Genomic DNA, 22,406 nt, shown 5'->3' on the forward strand with positions numbered 1-22,406 from the left:
TCAGGGCCATAGATTTTTTGGCACCAGTGTCTGTCTCTTGCATGGCTCAGCGTCCCTGGCGTGGAAAGCTATGTAAAAGAACTGACGTCAGTGCGCGAGGGCGGCATCGAAGTACTCCGACGTCATTCTGGCGCACGACGCTGACGACGGACGCGGAGCCGCAGATGACGCCTACCGACGCGCAAGGGGTATTGCTACAAAAATCTTTCCGGATCCAGTCTGACGCCTGGGGATATTCTAAGGTGAGGAATCTAACTAACTAGTGTTTCTTACAGATACATCGTTACCGAAGGTAAGTAACTTGTTCGTTGTGCTCGGACTGTCGGGCTGTGGCTCTGAAGTCCTTGTGAGAGCTGGCTATGAAGCTCCTTCTGGCATAGCAGTCAACGCCATCCAGCAAAACTCCATGGAGGTCCCTGTGTCATTCAAAAAAGAGGAGGTTGTGAGACCCCTCCCGGAGCCCCAAGTTCTCTTTGTCCCACCCAAGGTCATCGGGACACTCTGGGAAGAGGCATAAGAAAAAGGAGTAGTGCAAGTGGACTTTGTCTTTGCCTCGACTGTCGTCTGTCAATGAAAGAGGTAAGGAGCACCAAAGCTCTAGGCTCGGTTCTGCTGAGCCGGAGCCAGAGCCAGGGTCGACTTTGCACCTCCCTCCCTTTCTGGGGTCCGGAGCGACCCCCACTCAAATTAAAGAATTTTATGAGGCCATGTGCCATGTGTTTGAGTGGGCCGACCCCTCTGGTGAGCACTCGGGCCCCGTGGGGCTGGAAGGGGCCACATCATGTTTGACGCTGTAGGCTCTGGCCGTGGCGCCAGTGGGCCCTTGGGATCCGAGCCCAGATGTGGGACAGCATCGGTCGTGCCATCGCGACCTTCCCATGCATTGGACCCAAAGTCTGTTTATTCTGGGCTGCTGGTGCCCTCCGGCGGGTCCAGACCCATCCTTATCCCCAATAACACGGAGTTGGAATGGCGTCGCTCGATGCTGACGTCCCAGGGGTTCTGTGTTGTCGCCTAAACATTTTGATGATGTTTTAGACACGGGAGAGGTTTGGGAGGGGTATATGGACCCTTTAGACCACCAGGATGTTTCTGGACTGGTATGGGGAACTTGGGGAGGTCAATGGACTGGACACTTGCCCAGGTACTGGCATGCTCTCTCCACCAACTGTGGCTATGTAGGAGGGGGGCATCTTATGCCATGGTGTTCAAGTGAGCTGCCGAGGTCCTCTGACTGGAGTTGCCTTCTATGCAGGTCAAGACTAATCTCCTGACCGAAGTGCTTCAGACTGGGGCTTCCACCTCTGAACCCCTTTTGCCCTTCAATGAGGCACTTACTGATGTCATTCTTAGCACGTGGTCCAAGCCTAGCGCAGGGGCTTCTGTGAATAGGACAATTGCACGCCGCCATCACCTGGCTCCGAGTGACCCAAAGTTTTTCAGCCAACACCCCCACCCCTGAAAGCTTGGTGGTGCAGACGTCCAAGGGCGCGTTCCCTTCTGCCGCTCTTGATAGGGAATCCAAGAGGCTGGAATCATTTGGGAAGAAGATGTTTTCTTCATCCAGCCTAGCATTGTGGTCGGTGAATACCACATGCTTATTGGGCAGTTTCTCCCACTCCCTTTGGGAGACAGTTGAGCAAGTGCTGCCACAAGTCCCTGGGGAGGCCCGAGCTGTGCTCTCTCAGGCCGTTAAGGATGAGAGAGATGCAGCAAAATTCACCATAAGGTGTGGCCTTCACAAAACTGATTCTCTGGGCAGAGTTATTTTATCGACTGTGGCCTTACAGCGCCATGCCTGTGTGGAAATGTACTCAAAAGTGAGCACACTGGTGCAGGGTCATCCTCTCGTCCACGGGTCCAAAGACTAACAAAAAGAGATCAGCACTCGAGTTAAAATAAAACAACAAGTTTATTAATCACTCATGAGCGGGATTACATCCACACAACACTCAAGTGTTGTAGGAGGAGGTACACTGAACTCACAAACCGTCGTCCTTATATACAGCTTTGTTGCAATGTAAGTATAGGGACAGAAATGGAAAGAATAAGTTTAGAAATAGCTATCAGCAAACAAGGGCAGATGGATGACCACTTGGTCAGCAAATAAGGAGGGGGGAGCAGGAAGGCTTATGGTGGCAGCAAACAGTCAACAGATAACATCTAAGACCAGGTGCACCGGCAGCTACAAACCCCCCCAGCATGTACATTGCTGAACCATGTCGAAATAGGTCAACTAAAATAGATGACACATGCAGGGTGAAAAGGCAAACAGTAGAGGACGAAATAATTACGAAGGAAACAAAATGGACACCACAGCCAAAATGGCAGTTGCTTATGCTAATGTAAAATATTATACGTTTCCACAGACGACCCTTTTAGCATAAGCTAAGACATTTTCTTGTCCCTTCTAAGGGGTATAATATACATCGTGAATATCAATTAACATCATTTCACAAATTTCTCGTTCCATTGCTAAACGGGCATTTGCATTTCGGACATTTGTATTAGATGGTACACAAGTAGTACAAGTGGAAATACAGAGGGAACAGAGCATTGGTCCACATTGTATGCATAAACAACAAGAGAAGATGATAGCTATTAATATGAACAGGACTGATAATACTTTTAAACCCCAAACTGAAAGTAAGTTCCAAAACCACCCAGTCCAAGTCCATGTTCCTAGGTCTTGATGTAATTCGGTGACTATCTTGTGTAGTTTGGAGATGGCCGCATATACAGAAGGTGAATTGTCTGGTATGAAGACACAACAGCTGGATCCTATGAGACGGCATGCTCCACCTCGATCAGCCTGAACAACATCTAGAACAAGTCTAGTCTGCAAAGCAACCATGCGGATTGGTGCTTGTTCTTCTGTCAAGTTCCCTAAGGCCGCAGTTGTCTTATTGATCACTGCTTACATTGTACGGGTGAGGCGATGGACCAGCTTATTGTTCTGTACTGGGCCAACAAGGAAGAAGAATCCTCTGTTAACGTCTGTATATTGTTCCCATGTGGTCTCTGTCTGGTCGACTACAGAGACATTGATTGCACGTTTTCCCCTACTATCAGCATGGTGATCGAACAATTGCAAATCTTGGTGGTAGGTTGGGGGAGCTAAAAACACAGGTGGTAGAAGGAAGGCTATGTAACAGGTACCAGACCAGCCTGGAGGCAGAAAGTAGTATGCCTTAGTTCCACAAACAAAATAAGTGTGACTTGATGCAAGGAAGCTGCTTCGGCCTCTCATAGACATCTGCAACACTGTAGTACAGTTACTGTGGCCCACTGACACATCACCTGTACTCTGTACACAAAGGGGGCCAGTGGTCATGGCAACAGAGATAACAGGGGGTCCATTTCCTTTAACCGACCTAGAATTTGGATACACATAGTTTGTTGCTGCACTTCCTTGACTGTATTCTTCAATTTCTAAAGCAGTCCCTTTTGCTTGTGGGTCCCCATCTTCATTGGGGTAACAGACTTTGTTCAGTTTGGCGCTGAGGTCACCCACATCCCATGTTTCTGAGAGATTAAATACTTTAGAGGCATATAGAAGTTTGAACCGAGCTGGGCATGAGCCATTGTGAGAGAATGGCAGCAGTGACAATGGGATTCCTTTTATGTTCTGATGAGGACGAATCTTGCCACAAACCCAACAGTTAGTAGCATTGCTTAGCTGATGTGTCTGATGCAACATTTGAAGAAATTAATTGTTTCTCAGATTTTGCCGGTTTCCCTGTTCATGTTGTGGCAAATCAAAATGATGGTGCTCTTTTGCAGCAAGTGATGTAACAGTAATGTTAGGTAGGGAGGCTCCAGGCATTACTTCCTCCACTACCCACATTACAGTAGCGATGATGGCAGCGGTCAAAGTCAGACCAAGGATGCAGATTGTACAGCTGTTGCACGTTGTCGCAGCGATCTCCTTCTTCTTAGGCAAGCTCATTTTCATCGGCAAACAACAAGAAAGGTAGCGCTCTAAGAGTCCTGAGTGGTCGTTGGTTTCTTCACTAACGTTGAGACGAGTAGTCACTAAAAGGCTACCCCACTTTGTAGCCAGTCTTTAACCACCCAGGACAGTGGCTCAAACAGTCTATTTTTGCGATGGAGTGTCTTTTTTTCCTGGATCGAAGCAGAAATCTAGATGCACCAAGGATCGTGTGGTCCAGTAAGACTTCCTCAGGCCCTTCAGGTGACGCAGCTTGTCCTTTCTCGGAGACTAGAATGTCGCGGTGATCTGTCAGCACAGCTGGGCTCATGCCTGCACCTGCTGATAAATAGAAGGCAAGCTGTCAGTTAACTGGGACAAATAGTCCCTCATCAACATGTGGGGACATCATGTATAGGGCGAGGCTCAGGGACCCCTCAAATATTCATGGGCCTCCCAAAGACAATCTCAAGTGGCGTAAGGCCCGATCGTGTATGTGGTATCGATCTGATAGCGAACCCTATCGATGTTATCATTGTGCCGGACAGGGGAGCTCTAGGAACCAATCTTTTAGACGGAGCACTACGGGTAGCTCCTGTATCAACCAGAAACCGATCAGTAGATCCCAAGACATTTGCGTCAACATAAGGACCCATTTGATCTACAGGCACCTCAACCGGTCCCTTACCCCATCCTAGGCATCCCTATGCGTAATCAGAATCTGCAAGTGCATCAGCAGAATAATCGGACATTTGGTATTGATTTCGTCTATCAAAAGTATTCGAGTAATTTGGTACTTGTTCAACTGCCTCTAACCTGGGACGAGCTCCTGAACCTCCTCTGTTTCCTGAATTCCCTGGGCGTCCTCTCAAACGTCCCCTTCCCCACTGGTACTGCTGACCTCGCAAAAGAGGGCACTCAGAACGCCAGTGCCCAGTCTCTTCACAATAGGCACACTGATCAGGGGACAAATTTGATCGAGGAAGAGGGAGCACTCCGGATGTATACATTGCACGTAGTCCTCTTCCACCTCCCCTAAATGGTGGACCATATACTTGGGCCAATATAACTTTTGTCTTTAAGTCTTTAACCTTCTTTTCCTCCTTACCTTTCGCTTCCTGTTCCTGTCACTCATAATATTGGGTCATGGTCAAAAGGGAAACTGGGGAAAACGTGGTCAAAGAACTCTCACTGGCCTTAAGGCGACTAGCTACTTCCGGTAACATATTAGCAACAAATTTGTCGACAAACAAATGCTTCCCCGTATCATCGGCCAATCACTGGCCACTAAAATCATAGAATGTCTCCTCAAATCTAGAAAAGAAATCAGAAACTGACTCATCTTACTTCTGTTTACAAGATGCTAACATAGTCCAATGTATTTTCTTGGGAGGTATGAGAGTCTTCAACTTAGTCACAATAGCTTTAGGAAGATCTAATATCTACTTCTGAGGTTTCTGCGCAGGCTCCCTGTTCGCATCTATTTCTTCTAAATGTTCCCAGGTATCACCAAATGCCACATTGTCATCTATTTTACGTATTGTTCTCCACATATTAGGGGGCAAAAAAAGCCTGAAGAACATATCAATATCTGGCAAGGTCATAGTGCAGGAGCTGATAGCTCCTTCCACCTCCTCATAGAAGGCAGCAGGATTTTTCCGAAGGTCGGGCAAAGCAGCCTTAAGAGCCATAACATCTGCTCAGCTCCAAGGAGCATAACCCCAGTTATATATAACCTATTCCTTTGCATCATCCGAAGTTTTAATCATTTGTTCCAGCTCCCTTCGGGGGAACATACAGGGATGCAGCTTCACACATTGGTTTCATAGCAACTTCACTGCTACTGGGTTTGTTCTAGGGGTGGGCGGAATTTGCTAAATTCACTTTTGCAAATTATCGCAAAAATGTTAAAAATCTCCGCAGACACGCGGAAATACCGTGAAGATGCGAAAGTTTTTTTCCCGCCTGCTCGCGGTATTTTCTGCGTGGTCGCGGCTCGCCAACTTAACCATGCGGTTGCTCACGGGCGCGGCCATCGTGTTTTCACTTGTCTCGCGGTGCAGGATCGCGAGAAGAAAGACGTGATCGCGCGACGAATGACGTTACTGCTGGCGCGAACTGTCGCGAGACAGTGCAAATGGCTACCAAAAATCCAACATCTCGTGGAGAACGCGACCGGATCGGGAAAACTTGTCGGCGAACGCGGGGATTCAGGTAAGGCGATCGCGCGCACACGAGAATGTATTATTTTACAGCGCGAGCAAGCAAAAAATTTCCGGTAAAATGCGGATTGTGGAAATGTTGACATTTTCGCGCTCTCCACGGAACGTGAAAATGTCAAATTATCGCAATTTCCGCAAGTGGAACGGAATTTTAGCCCAGGCCTAGTTTGTTCGCATCCACCAAAGCATCTACTTTCTTTGTCTGAGATTGTTCTGTTTGTACAACTTTATTTTTTCTAGCTAATTCTCGCTCCTTTCGTAAATGCAATGTTTCATCTTGTAATTTAACTATTCGTCTAATTGTATCAGCTGGTTCTGTTTAGTCAGAAATATGCCGCCAACCATATATTACCTCCCAACAGAATTTTTCAACGAAAAATATAACTGGTCGATATCTTTCCAAGGTTGAACCATATTTATGAGGATCGTCGCTGTAGTAGTCCGACGAGCTTCCTCTTTAGCAACGGTTTTTAATGTATCTTTTTCTGCTTTAGTCAAAGTAGAACGAGTCTGTCGCCCACCTTGCTTGTCTTCATCTTTATCCTCTGAAGAAGAAAGCTCCTCGTCAGAAGCCTCATCTTCAGGGGCACTTGGAGCGGGGAGTTTATGCGGGGGTGGGGTTCGTTCTAATAGCATGCAATCTTCCTGAGGCATATTAAGTAGTGGATAGATAGGGCGCCTAATAGGATACTGGCCCTTTACCTCTAATCGACGTTCTCTATCTTCCTTTTCTATTCTTTCCTTCATTTCTTTATCTTTTAATTTCACCTCTTAATGATATATCGTCTTTCGCTGCTCTTTCTCTGCTATAGCTTCTGCTCTTTTCGCTCTCTCTCACACTTCCTTATCCCGCATACACACATAATCAAACATATCCTGTCTAAACCTTCTTAAAATCGAATTACCCATTCACTGGCCATTGTAGATCGGACTCTTTCTTTGTGTATTTGTTCCACAATGAACCATGCATTATGGGACAAATACCATATTTGATATAGATTTCTCTATTTGGGGACCCGGCTGACTTTGCTCTAAAGCATTCTTGGTACCACAAGAGCAGCAACACCACTTACGGAGTGTGCTGAGAACAGGCATGTTTTCACAAGTATATGTAAAATATTAATACTCCAAGCAAATATTCCAAAAGGAGAAAAATCTCCACATTACCTGCCTTCAGTCTTTGCAAAGAATGAATACAAAAACCAAACCAAAAACCAAACGTGCCGCTTCAGCGACCTTACCAAACAGAAGTCTCCGACTCCACCTGCCGATCTCTGATCGACCTAATGGTCACTGCAAAATATGCCAAAGAAAGCCCCTAAGTCGAGACCGGCCACCACCCGGAGGGTCAAATCAGGAAAACCGGAAAAGTCACATCGGCCTGCAAAGACATCATGCAGTGCGCATCCTCAGTAATATTTCGATCCTCCGTCTTGACCACTCCTTCGGATTGCCGTGTCTCTGTTGGGGCCCCACGTGCTGGGCGCCAACTGTGGAAATGTACTCAAAAGTGAGCACACTGGTGCAGGGTCACCCTCTCATCCAATGGTCCAAAGACTAACAAAAAGAGATCGGCACTGGAGTTGAAATAAAACAACTAGTTTATTAATCACTCATGAGCGGGACCACGTCCACACAACACTCAAGTGTTGTAGGAGGAGGTACACTGAACTCACAAACCGTCATCTTTATATACAGCTTTGTTGCAATGTAAGCATATGGACAGAAATGGAAAGAACAAGTTTAGAAATACCTATCAGCAAACAAGGGCACATGGATGACCACTTGGTCAGCAAATAAGGAGGGGAGGAGCAGGAATGCTTATGGCGGCAGTAAACAGTCAACAGATAACATCTAAGACCAGGTGCACCGGCAGCTACATTGCTGATCATTCAGGAGGGCTATTCTCTGCCTTTCCTTTCTTTTCCTCCTCCCATTCTGCCAAATCTAGAACAGCTGGCGGAGGATCATTTAAAATTGCTCCCTGAGCAAGTTACAGCTCTTCTGGCCAAGGTAGCTATAGAGAGGGACCCAGATTCAGAAGTAGGCTACTTTCTGATTCCGCAAAAGAACAAAGGGTTGCGGCCCATTTTAAATCTTTGGACCGTCTATCTCTTCCTCAAGAAGGAGAAGTTCAAGATGCTTACTTTAGCTTAATGCGTGTCTACCCTAGACCAAGAAGACTAGATAGTAGCATCGGACCTGCAGGATGCATATTTTCACAACCCCATCCTGCCGGGCCACAGGCGTTACCTGCGGTTCAAGTTAGGTCACAAGCACTTTCAGTTTACCGTGCTCCCCTTCGGGCCTTACCAGTGGCCCTCTGTGTTCACCAACGTGATAGTGGTGGTGGCAGCTCATCTTTGCAGGTTAGCGGTGTCAGTCTTCCGCTACCTGGACGACTGGCTGTCCTCTCCCACCTTCAGAATACGGCAAACCTACTGCATTAGCTGAAGTTCTCTATAAACATGTCGAAGTCACATCTGACTCCTTTCCAGATGCTCCCTTTCATTGGGGCTGTTCTGGACACTGTGCAGTTTCAGGCCTATCCTCCCGAGCAGCGAGTCCAGGATGTTCAGGTTATGATTCCGATGTTTCAGCCTGTATCCTGGATTTCGGTGAGACTGACTTTGATGTTGTGGGGCCTCATGGCCTCCTGCATCCTGTAGGTACAGCATGCCAGGTGGTGTATGCAGGCTCTGTAGTTGGACCTGAAGTTCCAGTGGGTGCAGCATCTGGGAAATCTCACCGATGTGGTTCAGATCTTGGAAGGAACTGTGAAAGATCTGCAGTGGTGGTTGACGAACCATTATTGGGTCACCGCACTCTCCCTTCCCCAACCAGATCTCACAGTTGTGACAGATGTGTCTCTTCTGGGATGGGGCGGTCATCTGGGAGAGGTGGATATCAGGGAACACTGGTCTCCGGCGGAGTCGGGCTCCACATCAAATTGTTGGCGCTTCGAGCGATTCGGTTGGAATTGAAGGCATTTCATCCCTCTGTCAAGGGGAAGTTAGTGCAGGTGTTCACGGACAACACCACTGGACCACCATGCAGTACTGCAACAAGTAGGGCAAGGTGGGGTCGGAGACCCTCTTTAGAGAGACCCAGTGTCTCTGGACATGGCTGGAATAGCAGGGCGTAACCCAAGTGGTTCAACACCTGGCAAGTTCTCTGAATGCTAGGGTGGTTGAACTCAGCCGTCGTTACCAGCAGCGTCTTCGGTTGGAAGTGGCGCAAGGTCTCTTTCAGCACTGGTGAGATCTGTGTTTAGATCTGTTTGCCTCCGAAGAGAACGCGCCGTGGCCGCAATACTGCACTCTGGAGTTTCCAAGGTTGCTGTCGCTCAGTGATGCCTTTTGTCACGAGTGGAGCTCAGGCCTGCTGTACGCTTTCTGCCCATACCACTCCTGCCCTGGGTTCTGAAGAAGATCAGGAACGACGGGGCCTAAGTCATTCTTGTGGCTCCGACTGGGCGAGCAAAGTCTGGTTTCCAGAGCTTCTGAAAATGAACATCAATCCTCAATCAGGCTGCCCCTTCAGCAGGATCTTCTAACACTGCAGCAGCGATGGGTACTCCGCACGAACCTGTCAACTCTTCACCTCCATGCGTGGCTTTTGACCTTCCTCCTGAAGTATGCAACGTTGATTTATTGGCTAGGTGGCCCTCCACTTGGACGGTATCATTCTGCCGTTGGCGGAAGTTTGTATTATACTGTACAGAAAGGTCTATTGACCTTCTTTCTGCTTTTCTTTCCACTGTTCTTCTATTCATTTTAACCCTTGCCCAGCAGGGCTCTGCTTTGGGTGCTCTTAGATTCCTTACCTTAGAATATCCCCTGGCGTCAGACTGGATCCCGAAGTTTTTCATCAGCAGTACCCCTATGCGTCGGCAGGCATCGTTGTACGGCTCCGCATACGTCGCTGGCGTCATATCCGCCGAGATGACGTCATTGGAGCTACTTAGACACGCCCACGCTTGCTGATGTCAGTTCTTTCTTTTTCCGTGCAGCAGCGCAGATCCGAGAGAAAGTGGTACCCCTAGTTAAAAGTTGTCGGACCCTTACGACATGTGTCTCTTCTGATTGGGGCACGCCCATGACCCCGAGGCGTGCCCCGATTGCCGGGCCATGGCGCCGAAAGCTTTGTGGGAGCGTTCCCGAAAGTTGTTGGAAGTCCGGCAATCGGTTCCGTGCCGATCAAGGTCCCGATCCCGTGGGAGGTCAAGGGACCGGTCGCGGAGCCATCAGCATCGCTCGTCGGAATCGGGGACAGGTAAGTCTCGGCACCATAAAAAGTCGAAGAAGCGTCGTCGCTCTTCTACCCCTCACCGGTCGCGGGACGCGGTGGAGGGGGCAGGCGGTAACTCCCCCACGGCTCCGTTGGAGTCTCCGTCCGTTGCCTGCAGCCTACCCTCCCTTTCCGGGGCCGCACGCGACTTCGGACGAGGTGCAGGCCTTTATGTCAGCCTTGCGCCATTTGTTTGCCCCACCGGGTCCCTCCAGAGCGCCTTCGGGCCCCGCGTATCTGTCGGAAGGGTTTGCCCCCGTGCCGCCGCCTCTGGCCCCGGCTACGCCGGCACTATACTCTGCGGCACCAGCGGCTCCAGCCTCGCCCCGGGCGCCGGCTCCAGCCTCGCCCCGCGCGCCGGCTCCAGCGCCGGCCCTGGATCTGGCGCCGGGCGCGGTCCCACCTCTGACGCCGGACGGCGCCGACCCGGGACTGGTATCTTACCCTCCCATTACATTTCTTGGAGGGGAGTTTATCCCGTTTCCCAGGGCACCTTGTCCTTACCGGCCCCTTCAGCAACCGGTGGACGAAGGGGAATACTGGAAGGGGTCTGAAGACCCTCTTGCAGCTCAAAGCGAGGATGAGCCTGAGTGGGAAGGTGATGTGGAGGGTCTAGTGGATCTGGATGTCTCTCCACACCCTGGTACTCTGTCCCCTTCTTCCGTGGCCACGGAGGAGGTTGGGACTTTTTCGGTGGTTTTGCTTCAGGCAGCTGAGGCTCTTATCCTCGAGCTCCCTTCTGTACCTATCAGGACCAATCTCCTGACTGAGGTCCTGCAGCTGCAGTCCTCCTCTGCGGAGCCGTTACTGCCATTCAATGAAGCGCTTACTGATATCCTGTTGGGCACCTGGATTAAACCTAACACAGGAGCCCCTGTAGACAAGGGTTTGGCGCGCCGTCATCGCCCGGCGATCCCAGTTTTGTCACACAACATTCGACGCCTGAGAGTCTGGTTGTCCAGGCTTCTGCCTCGCCTAGTGTGTTCCCTTCTGCTCCTCCGGACAAGGAATCTAGGAAGCTGGAGCAGTTTGGGAAAAAGATTTTCACATCTGCCAGCTCTGGGTTGGGGGCGGTGAATACTGCGTGCCTGCAAGGCTGCTATTCCCATTCTGTGTGGGACACTGTGGCACAGGTGTTGCCTTAGTTCCCTGTGGAAGCACGGGTGGTTCTCTCCCAAGCCATTACCGAAGGGAGAGATAATGCAAAATGTACTATTAGTTGTGGGCTTGACACGGCCGATAATCTCAGTAGGGCACTTTCTACAACTGTGGCGCTCCGTCGTTATGCTTGGCTCCGAACTACTGGCTTCTCTGGGGATGTCCAGAACACCCTGTTGGACATGCCCTTTGACAGTACACGCCTCTTTGGTGATAAGGCGGATAGCACCCTGGAACGCTTTAAGGACTCTCGGGCTACGGCCCAGTCATTGGGTCTCGCCACCAGGCGTACTCCCTCGGGGTCTGCTTTTCGGTCCTTTCAAGGTCGAGGAGCACAGGCGCATTCTTTTCAGACCCGCAAGGCTGCGCAGCCACAGTCTCAGCGCAGCCGCGGACGTGCGACCCGCTGTGGTGGGTCCTGAGGACAGCGGACGGATCAGTCCGCCACCTCCCCTGCTGCCACCGCCGCCTCTAAACCTTCCTAGTCCTGTGTTTCAGGTCCACCTGATGCCAGTGGGTGGCAGGATTCGCCATCACCTTCCCCACTGGCGCTCCATAACCTCGGACAGGTGGGTTCTACAAATAGTCCACAGAGGCTATTCCCTCCCCTTCGAATCTACTCCTCCGGCCATGCCACCTCAGTACCATCGCATGTCGGGGGAACACTTGGCACTTCTCCAGCAGGAAGTTACGGCCCTCTTGGCCAAGGGGGCCATCGAGCGCGATACGACGCCAGAAGTAGGTTGTGGTTGTTACTCCCACTTCTTCTTGGTTACGAAGGACAAAGGTCTGCACCCTGTCTTAGACCTCCGGAATGTCAATCGCTTCCTCCGGAAGGAGAAGTTCAAGATGCTCACGCTAGCTCAGGTCTTGTCTGCTCTAGACCCGCAAGACTGGCTGGTAGCGTTGGACTTGCAGGATGCTTATTTTCATATTCCCATCCTGCCAGCCCACCGGCGTTACCTACGGTTCACGGTGGGCCACGAGCATTTTCAGTTCACCGTGCACCTTTTCGGCCTTACCAGCGCCCCTCGGGTGTTCACGAAAGTGATGGCGGTGGTGGCAGCTCATCTGTGCAGATCAGGTGTTTCAGTCTTTCCCTATCTCGACGACTGATTGTTGAAGGCGGGCTCGCCCCAGGCAGTCATCTCCCACCTCCAGACTACGGCCGACCTCCTGCATTTGCTGTGGTTTTCCATCAACGTGCCAAAGTTGCACCTGGTTCCCTCTCAGAAGCTCCTCTTCATCGGAGCGGTTCTGGATACGGCACAGTTTCGGGTTTATCCTCCCTAACAGCGAGTCCGGGACATTCGGGCTATGATTCTGATCTTTCGGCCCTGGTCCTGGGTTTCGGTCAGGAAGACCCTGAGGCTGCTGGGCCGCATGGCCTCCTGCATCCTACTGATCGATCATGCCAAATGGCATATGCGGGCTCTGCAGTGGGACCTGAAGTTCCAGTGGACACAGCATCAGGGGAACCTGTCCGACTACGTCCAGATCTCAGAGGGCACTGCACAGGACTTGCAGTGGTGGCTCACGAACCAGCAATGGGTCAGCGGCAGATTCCTCTCCCTTCCCCAACCGGAGCACACAGTAGTGACAGACGCATCCCTCCTGGGATGGGGCGGCCACATGGGAGAGGCGGAGATCAGAGGCCTCTGGTCTCCGGCGGAGTCCAAGCTCCATATCAACCTTTTGGAGCTCAGGGCGATCCTTCTCGCACTCAAAGCATTCCATCCCTCTGTCAAGGGGAGAGTAGTGCAGGTGTTCACAGACAACACCACCGTCATGTGGCACTGCAACAAACGGGGCGGGGTGGGGTTGTGTATCCTATGTCAGGAGGCTCTACGTCTCTGGACGTGGCTGGAACGTCTAGGCATTTCCTTGGTGGTTCAACAACTGGCAGGTTCACTGAACGCCAGGGCGGACAAACTCAGCCGACAATGCATGTTAGATCACGAATGGTGTCTTCACTCGGAGGTGGTGCAAGGTCTCTTTCAGCAGTGGGAAGAACCTTGGTTAGATCTATTCGCCACCGAAGAGAACGCGCAATGTCAGCAGTTCTGCGTGTTGGAGTTTCCAAGGCGGCACTCGCTAGGAAATGCTTTTCGTCGCAAGTGGAGTTGCGGTCTGTTGTACGCCTTTCCGCCTATACCACTTCTGCCCAGAGTGCTGAAGAAGACCAGGCGCGACCGGGCCCAAGTCATTCTTGGGGCACCGGACTGGGCTGGAAGAGTTTGGTATCCCGAGCTACTCAGTATGATCATGGATCCACCGATATGACTGCCTCTTCGGGAGGATCTCCTGTCGCAGCAACAGGGGGTGGTCCTCCACCCGAACCTGTCCAGCCTCCACCTCCTTGCGTGGAGATTGAGCGGTGACAGCTGATTCCATTTGACTTGCCTCCCGAAGTCTGTAATGTGATTCTAGCAGCCAGGCATCCCTCCACTAAAATGGTATACGCCTGTCGGTGGAAAGAATTTGTTGCATGGTGCACAGCAAAATCTGTTGATCCTCTTGCTGCCCCTCTTTCTGAGGTCCTATTGTTCCTCATTTCTTTGGCCCAGCAGGGCTCTGCTTTGGGCACTATCTCTGCTCTTTCAGCCTTTCTTAGGTTGCCTGATCAGCCCTCTCTTTTCAAGTCCCCGGTTGTCAGTAGATTTCTCAAAGGCATTACTCACCTTTTCCCTCCTATTCCTTTTGTGATGCCTCAATGGGACTTGAACCTGGTTATCACATACTTGATGTTCGCTCCCTTTGAGCGTCTTCATAAATGTCCTTTGCGGTTGTTGACTTTGAAAACTGTCTTCCTGGTGACCATCACCTCCGCTCGGCGGGTGAGTGAGCTCCAGGCTCTTTCCTGCAAACCTCCTTTCCTGGCGATTCATCCGGACAAGGTTGTGCTTCGACCGCGTCCCTCCTTTCTACCAAAAGTAGTCTCTACCTTTCATCTCGGGCAAACTGTAACTCTGCCCACTTTCCGTCTGGACCCAAAACATGTGCTCTCGTTCTATCTCAACCACACACAACCGTTCCGGGTGAATGACCAGCTCTTTGTTGGCTACGTGGGCGCCAAAAAAGGCCAGGCTGTGCACAAGTGAACTATCTCCCAATGGGTTGTCTTGTGCATTAAAGCCTGTTACTCTCTGGCTAAAAAGGAACCTCCGGTTGGGCTGCGCGCCCATTCTTCCAGGGCGACAGCAGCTACCACAGCATTGGGACGTGGTCTCCCCCTGCAAGACATCTGTCAAGCGGCCACTTGGGCCTCGTTGCATATTTCCACTAAGCACTATTGCCTTGACAGTCAGGTCCGGAGAGACGGCTTCTTTGGCCGTTCGGTTCTCCATGACTTTCTGGTGTAATCTCACTTCGCAGACCCACCACCGGGGTTGGTATTGCTTGGGTATGTATTCTAAGGTAAGGAATCTATCACTAACGTGTCTCTTTCAGATGCACAAGTTACTTGTGTAACGATATATCTGTAAGAGACATTAGTTAGTGATAGATTCCTTACCGCCCGCCCATCCTCCCCGTTCTGCGAACTGTTCTCTAGGGTTCGGGTCATCCCTTTCAGGGCCCTAGTTCTATTGCACCAGTAGTCGGTCTCTGGCATGGCTCTGTGCTCCTGGCACGGAAAGTTGTGTACAGAACTGACGTCAGCGCGCGAGGGCGCATCGAGGTAGCTCCAATTACATCATCTTGGCGGATACAACGCCAGCGACGTACGAGGAGCCGTACGACGATGCTTGCCGACGTGCAGGAGTACTGCTGACAAACTTTCCGGATCCAGTCTGACGCCTGGGGATATTCTAAGGTATGGAATCCGTCACTAACTAATGTCTCTTACAGATATATCGTTACACAAGTAAGTAACTTGTGCTTCTGCTCTATCTGTTTTTTTGCATCTACCAGACCAACCGTCTCTCTTTAGTTCTCCAATTGTAAATAGGTTTTGGAAGTGGCTGGCTCACTTGTTTCCTCCCACGTCATTTGTTATGCCGCAGTGGGACCTTAATTTGGTCCTTCATTTTCTTAGGTGTGCTCCTTTCAAGCCTCTGCAAAGTTGTCCCCTCCGGCTGCTTACGATCAAGACAGCCTTTTTCGTCATGATAACATATGCCTGGAGGGTGAGTGAATTGCAGGTGCTACCTTGTACATCTCCCTAGATGATGTCTTTTCCAGACAAAGTGGTGCTTCATTTTTGCCGAAGGTGGTGACCCCATTTCATCTGGGTCAGCCTATCACCCTGCCTGCCTTCTTTGCTCCCCCTGCATCTCTCTAAGGAAAAGGCGTGTCTCCACCGTCTGGACCTAAAAAGAGCATGGTCTTTCTACCGTGACCACACAAAAGACTTACGGGTTAACGAGCAACTTTTTGTGGGGTACGTGGGAGTTTAGAAGGGTCGGGCAGTGCAAAAATGGATCATCTCTTGCTGGGTCATTCTCTGCTTTAAGATCAGCTATATCCTAGCTAAAGAGCAGCCCCCTGAGGGATCAAGGGCCCATTCCACTAGGAGAAAGGCTGTGACTACAGCCTTGGCTTGGGGTGTCCTGGTCCCGGACATCTGTCAGGCAGCAACGTGGGCATCTTTGCACACGTTTGCCAAGCACTACTGCCTGGACAGTCCGGTCCGCAGGGAAGGGCATTTTGCTCATTCAGTCCTGCAGGACTTGCTCCTGCAGTGTGAGAAACTGGCCCGCAACACACCGCTGGGTGAGTATGACTAGGGTATCTAATTCAAAGGTAAGGAATCTGCAGCTAGAAGTCTCTATCGGATTCGCAAGTTACTCACCTTCCGTAACGCATTATCTGGTAGAGACAATATCTAGCTGCAGTTGCTTTACAGGCCCACCCATGCCTCCCCGCTTTGCGAGCTGATTTTGATAGGGAGGGGTTACTTCCTTTTTCAGGGTCCTTGTTTGCACATATTTGCGTCAGTTACTCCATGCCTCTGCGCTTCTGGCGTGGAAAAAACTAAAAGTACGAACTTCAGTGCACCTTGGTGGCACCTATATAGGTGACCGCAATGTCATAGCCGACGACGTCAAGCAGAGCCGAATAGAGCTACCCGACAGCGCGCACAAGGGGTATTGCACAAGTAAAAGTTTCCGGATCCGGCCTGATGCCTGGGAAATTTAAAGGTAAGAAATCTGCAGCAAGATATTCTCTCTATGAGACAATGTGTTACCAAAGGTAAGTAACTTGTTCGTTCCCCCACTGCAGTGTCACACTTCACCTGATTGTTGGGTACATCCTGTGGTGCTTTTTTCTTTGATTTTGGTGATGCTGCTACTGGGGCACTTTCTGTCGACGTGCTACTAGCTGCTCCTGTGACTTACTCTCAGATGTTCGAGTCTGGAGAAGCGGAGTCCTTCAAGAAAGAGGCCCAGCTTCAGCCTAGATCCCCCTTTGTAGACGTTGTAGCTGCTGCACTGACATAAACTAACTGATTTGGCTCTATTTCTGGAAGTACTGTCTTATGAAAATCTTTATCAGTTGTTTTGCTGCACTCCTTTATTTTAGCAGTGTACTCCACTAATTATTGAGTCAATATTTATAGGAGCTGCTAATTCATACAATATTCTCCATATTTTTTGTTGAGCCATCTATCTTCAATATTATAAATATTACAAATTTAGGTGGCAATTCTATGCCTGGTCTTGCTAATAAGCTAACAAACAAGATCTACACCTATACAATCTAAAATTGTTGACTCCACACAGCCATTCATTGATACAATTTTAGAAGAATTTCAGGCTGTACCTTCCACAACAGATAATATTTTTATGGAGATTAAAAATATTCATAAAGATTTGGGTGGTCTGTCAGTAAAAGGTTCTCTTAATGAAATCAAAATCGGAAGCAACACAGCTATGTTAGACCAATTACTTCCCGATACAGCAAAAATCCTTGCTATGAATAAACTACTCCAGGATTGGGAAAGCCCAAATACACAGTGCAATTTAAGAATTTTTAGTTTACCTGAAGATAAACAAGGTGCTGACTGTTGATGATATTTAGAGAATATATCACTTAATACACTCAAGTTAAAATTTGTTGAAAAATTTGAGATTGACAAGGTTCATTTTATCCCTTTTCATCGCAAAGTAAATCAAAGTAACCCCAGACAAGTCATATTTAAAGTTCATTGTCATAACCATCTTGTTATGATTAGAAAAGCTGCAAGGGAAATCCCTTCTTTAATGGTTAATGAAAATAAATATTTTTTCATCAAGACTTTGCAAAGGAAATGGCAGCTATTTTGAAAGAGTTCACAGCAATTCGACTGAGATTAAAAAATGCTGGATTCAAATATGTTTTTTTTGATCCTTTGACTATGCAGATTTGGAAGGATGATATTTCAAGAGAATTTTATCACCCTTGTGACCTTAAAAACTACCTTGATAATCCTCATCCTTCTTCTATGGACTCATATGTCCAAGAATAATTTATCAATTACTCTTGTAGTTCTTTTCATTTTACAAAATGTTGACTTTCTCTTTCCAACTTCTAGTTGCGGGCTTATGTGTTGGCTAAATCTTAAGCATTCTCATGTGTGCCTCAAACGTGTTATTTTTCTTGTACTTTTCCCATTTTTTTCTTGTACCCTATTTTTCTTCTATGTCCTAATTGTAAGAGCTACTTAGATATTTCTTATTGTCATACGTTTTATTGACTATTCTTTTGGACTGATTACTCTTTTTTTCCCTTATTTTCCAGTTATTTCCTGGATAGCTCATATTGCCTTAAAATTATATCTCTAAATATTAAGGGTTTATGCCACCCAGTTAAATGCAGGACAATTTCAGAATATTTAGATATACATAAGCTGATATTTGTTTTATTAAAAAAACTCTTATACAGATCATATTCTTTATGACTAAAAATTAGATGGGGAATGTGGTATCTTCATCCATCTGTAAAAAGCATTGTGTTACAATTTCTATTTTCTAAAAAGGACCAGCATCAAATCTTAGACAAAGCAAACAGTTTCATTTCAAAATATTCACTTTAGAAAAATAACATTTCCAAATTTGAATGTCTTTTTATTTCCTCTAATAATACTATCTATAAATTCAAATTACAAAAGCTTTGCTATGAATATAATTCCTCACTATTCAGAAGAGCTGGATTACAGATATCTGCAGAGGAAACAGTATTTTATTTTAATTCAAATAGATGTGAAAAATTATAGCTGACTTTCCATGTATTAAATAAGAAAAGACACTAATTAATGCTACTCGTGGACATTTTTTCTTACATTTTATTCATCATTATATAGTAAACCAGAAGCAACTGATATTAAAGTAATATATTATTTTCTAAACTCTTATAACTTCCCTCCTATTTCACAATCTAACAAGTCTAAACTTGATTTCCTTGGAACCTTGGATGGAATTACTATTATTATTATTTCCCTGAAACCAAGAAAATCTCCTCGTCCAGATTGTATACCTGTTGAATTTTCTAAAACATTTTCCCTCTGCTTACCCCATACTTATTTCAGATAGTTACTGAATTTAGTAATACTGGTACTCTATCAGGGCCATTTACAGAATCTTTAATAATTGTACTTCATAAACCTTATAAAGCTCACATTAGTTTAGAATTATCATCCTATATCGCTTATCAATCAAGATTGAAAAATGTATGCGAAAACTTTAGCCTTGAGACTATCAAACATTTCGAATATAATCATTCATATAGACCAGACAGGTTTCATGTAAGGTAGATACGCTGTCACTAATACATTACTTTTGTTTAATGTAATAGAAGCTATCCCTTCTTTACCTATGCCTTCTGGCCTTCATGAACTAGATGCTGAGAAAAAGTTGGAAAAGTTCACTGCCAATTTTTATTCCAGGTTTTTTCCACTTTAATTTTAATTTGGTAATGCCTTTATTACAATTGTTTCTGCTCTTTATTTTTACCCCTCTGCAAAACTCTGTATTAATGGTCATTCCTCTAAATCCTTTCAATTATTTGGAGGTCCTAGACATGGATGTCCAATTTCTCCTCTTCTTTTTCCATTAGCCATATACCTTTTCTCTCTCTTAGACAGTCAGATGATAATAAAGTCTTAATTGTTAAGGATGTTCCTCTGAAAGCATCTGCTTATGCTGATGATGTTCTCCTATTTGTTAGTAACCCAGATATCACCATTCTTGCAATTCTAAATGTTCTACAGGAGTATGCTATAGTTTCTGGATATACAGTGTTTAGTAAGACAGAGATTTTACATTAAATGTCTACTGCACTCCTGACATGTTAAATAAAACTAAAATTATGTGGCAGAGAGAGAAAATATCTCGTTTTTTTTAAATTCTATTAAAAATATATATAACTTTAAATTGAGATAAATTAGTTTTAAAAGTTACTGAAACTTACTGATACATGGTCCTCATTGCATATGACCTGGTTGGGGAAAATAGAATCCATCAAAATGGTCCTTGATCCTCAAATATTATACATTCTATCTATGCTTCCTTCACAACTACCTTTTACATTCTACAAAAATAAAGATAGAATCTCATCTAAATGTATCTGGAATAACAACCCCTAAGAATGAGTTATGCCAAACTCAAAATTGGTAAAATGAATGATGATCTTGGCCTACCTGATTTTTATAAATACCATAAGGCTTTTATATTGCAACATGGTTCCTTATATTTTCAATGAATTGATCCTTTATTCTTTCCTAAATGGATTCTAATATCTATATCCAATTCTGATGCACTAATACAAATGTCATCAATCAATAAAACAGCTAAACTAATACGATTAGATTTTGAGTCCTTATTTCAAATTCCTATTTGAACCTCAAAACAAATGTCTCTATTGCATAATCCCATTGTAGAGTTGAACCATAATATAAACATTTGGAAATCTTGAATTGAAGCAGGGATACTTTATTTATATTACATTTGTCAATGTGATGTATTTTTTATCTTTGTCATAATTATAGCATGTTTCTCTGAGATGACTTTAAATATCAACCATTATGTAATTCAATTTTGACCAGTTTCTCTAATATACTACTTGCACAATTATCAGAATACGCCTTTTTAAAAAAAAAAACATTTTTAATATGTCTCGTCATACTGGTTCTAAAATCTATTAGACGTTGAACAATGTAGGAGATAATTTATCTTTTACTATACATTTTTTAAATTAAGGAACTCTAGTTATCAATTTCTTTTGAACAGTGTAGAAAAATATGGTTAGCCAATATTTCTGGTTTGCTTTCTATTGCATTATATTAAACAAATATATTTTTTTACTGTTTTATACACTGTGTAAATTATTCAAAGTCAAACATTTAGATAGCCCAATTTGTTGGCATTGTAATCAAACTGATGGTTCTTTAGGACATGTATTATTTTAATGCTCAGTTATTTTGAAATTTTGGTCTGAAGTATGAAATATCATCGCTAAAATAACTCCATACCAGATACTTTATCCTATAGATTAAGTACATGTGAGACTTGAGCTTTACCTTATACATTGTCAGATTATTTTAATACGTTGTGTGATTTTGTTTTAATAATGCTTCACTACTGGCTGTACTACATACAACTGGAAAATGCATCATTACTATGAGTTCATACCTGGTGGTCCAGGATAACCTTTCCTAGACAAGGTGCCATTTTTTTCTATAACCGGATTAATGAGTATTGCATCTTCTTTTCAGTTTTTCTGGAAGCCAGTTGATTATATTTCAAGATATTTGCAATCAGTTTACTATTGTTTTATGGTGGATTAACTTTTCTTTACTTTATCTTACAATTGTGTATATAAGTAGCTCTTTGTATTGTCTTATTTTGCTTGAAAAATAACATTCTTTTGAACTTAAAAAAATGCCCTGTCCAAATATAAATGGTCAAATGTAACACCAGATATATGTAAACACCTATGCTCTCAAACGAAGAATGTTATAGGTGCATCCTTAATCTGTAAAATGATCAACAAACCTAACCCATTGCAAGTGCTTAAATTAAGGAGAGGCTAATCATTAGATTTGAGCTTAGTTATGCCTAATGAAATGCTAGAAAAAACATGGTCATATATATTCACCTAGCCCCTTAGATCAAAGAGCTCAACATCGGTTGCACAGGCTGGATTTTTACTTATTCATGTAGTCCCATGCATTACTAGCAAAATGTACAAATTGGGTCTCCCAAAAAGTAAGTGGTGTTGGCACTTCAATGAGAGGAGGTAATCTGTACACAACATATCATACTGATGCCCTAAATGTATACCTTTCTAAGAAGATGTAGCAAAATATGTGAATGATATTTTTAGTTCAAAATTGATATAAAATCAGAATGGGTATACATGAGAATATATATAAACCTTACATACCAACGATCAGACAAAACTAACAACCTACTCATTGTCTTCGTATCAGCAGTAGCCTGAGAACAGCTCTTTGCCACTTCACAAACGCTAATCAATTTTCACTCCATGCAAGGCGGTCATGTGCCTGCTATGATTGAAGGTGCTTGTTTGATTTGACTGGAAAATACAATTTCAAAATTAGTGGAGACAAATATGGGATCCAGCCAGCCTTCATTTGTAATATACGAAACCTCTAGAAATTGTTCTCATTTTAACCTCAGAACCGCTGCTTCTATCTTAATAGGACATTTATGAAGGATTACAGATTCCTGCAAAGATAACCCTTACATCATGAGCAAGGTATAACAGAAGAAGCGGTTATAACTAATCACTCCTTGATCTGGGATCTCAGGCGGTCTTCTGTGTTAGTTTCCTCTCCTGTTCTGTTTCCACTCTGTGCTCTCTCC

General features: G+C 45.9%; 1 protein-coding gene across 6 annotated transcripts in view; it reads left to right on the forward strand.

Annotated features, from left to right (window-relative positions):
* Positions 1-22,406, forward strand: part of EXD3 (exonuclease 3'-5' domain containing 3) — a 2,855,457-nt gene that overhangs the window by 1,458,524 nt on the left and 1,374,527 nt on the right. The window lies entirely within an intron of this gene.

This window comes from Triturus cristatus, chromosome 1_2, assembly GCF_964204655.1.
Source record: "Triturus cristatus chromosome 1_2, aTriCri1.1, whole genome shotgun sequence".
Lineage (NCBI taxonomy): Eukaryota > Metazoa > Chordata > Amphibia > Caudata > Salamandridae > Triturus > Triturus cristatus.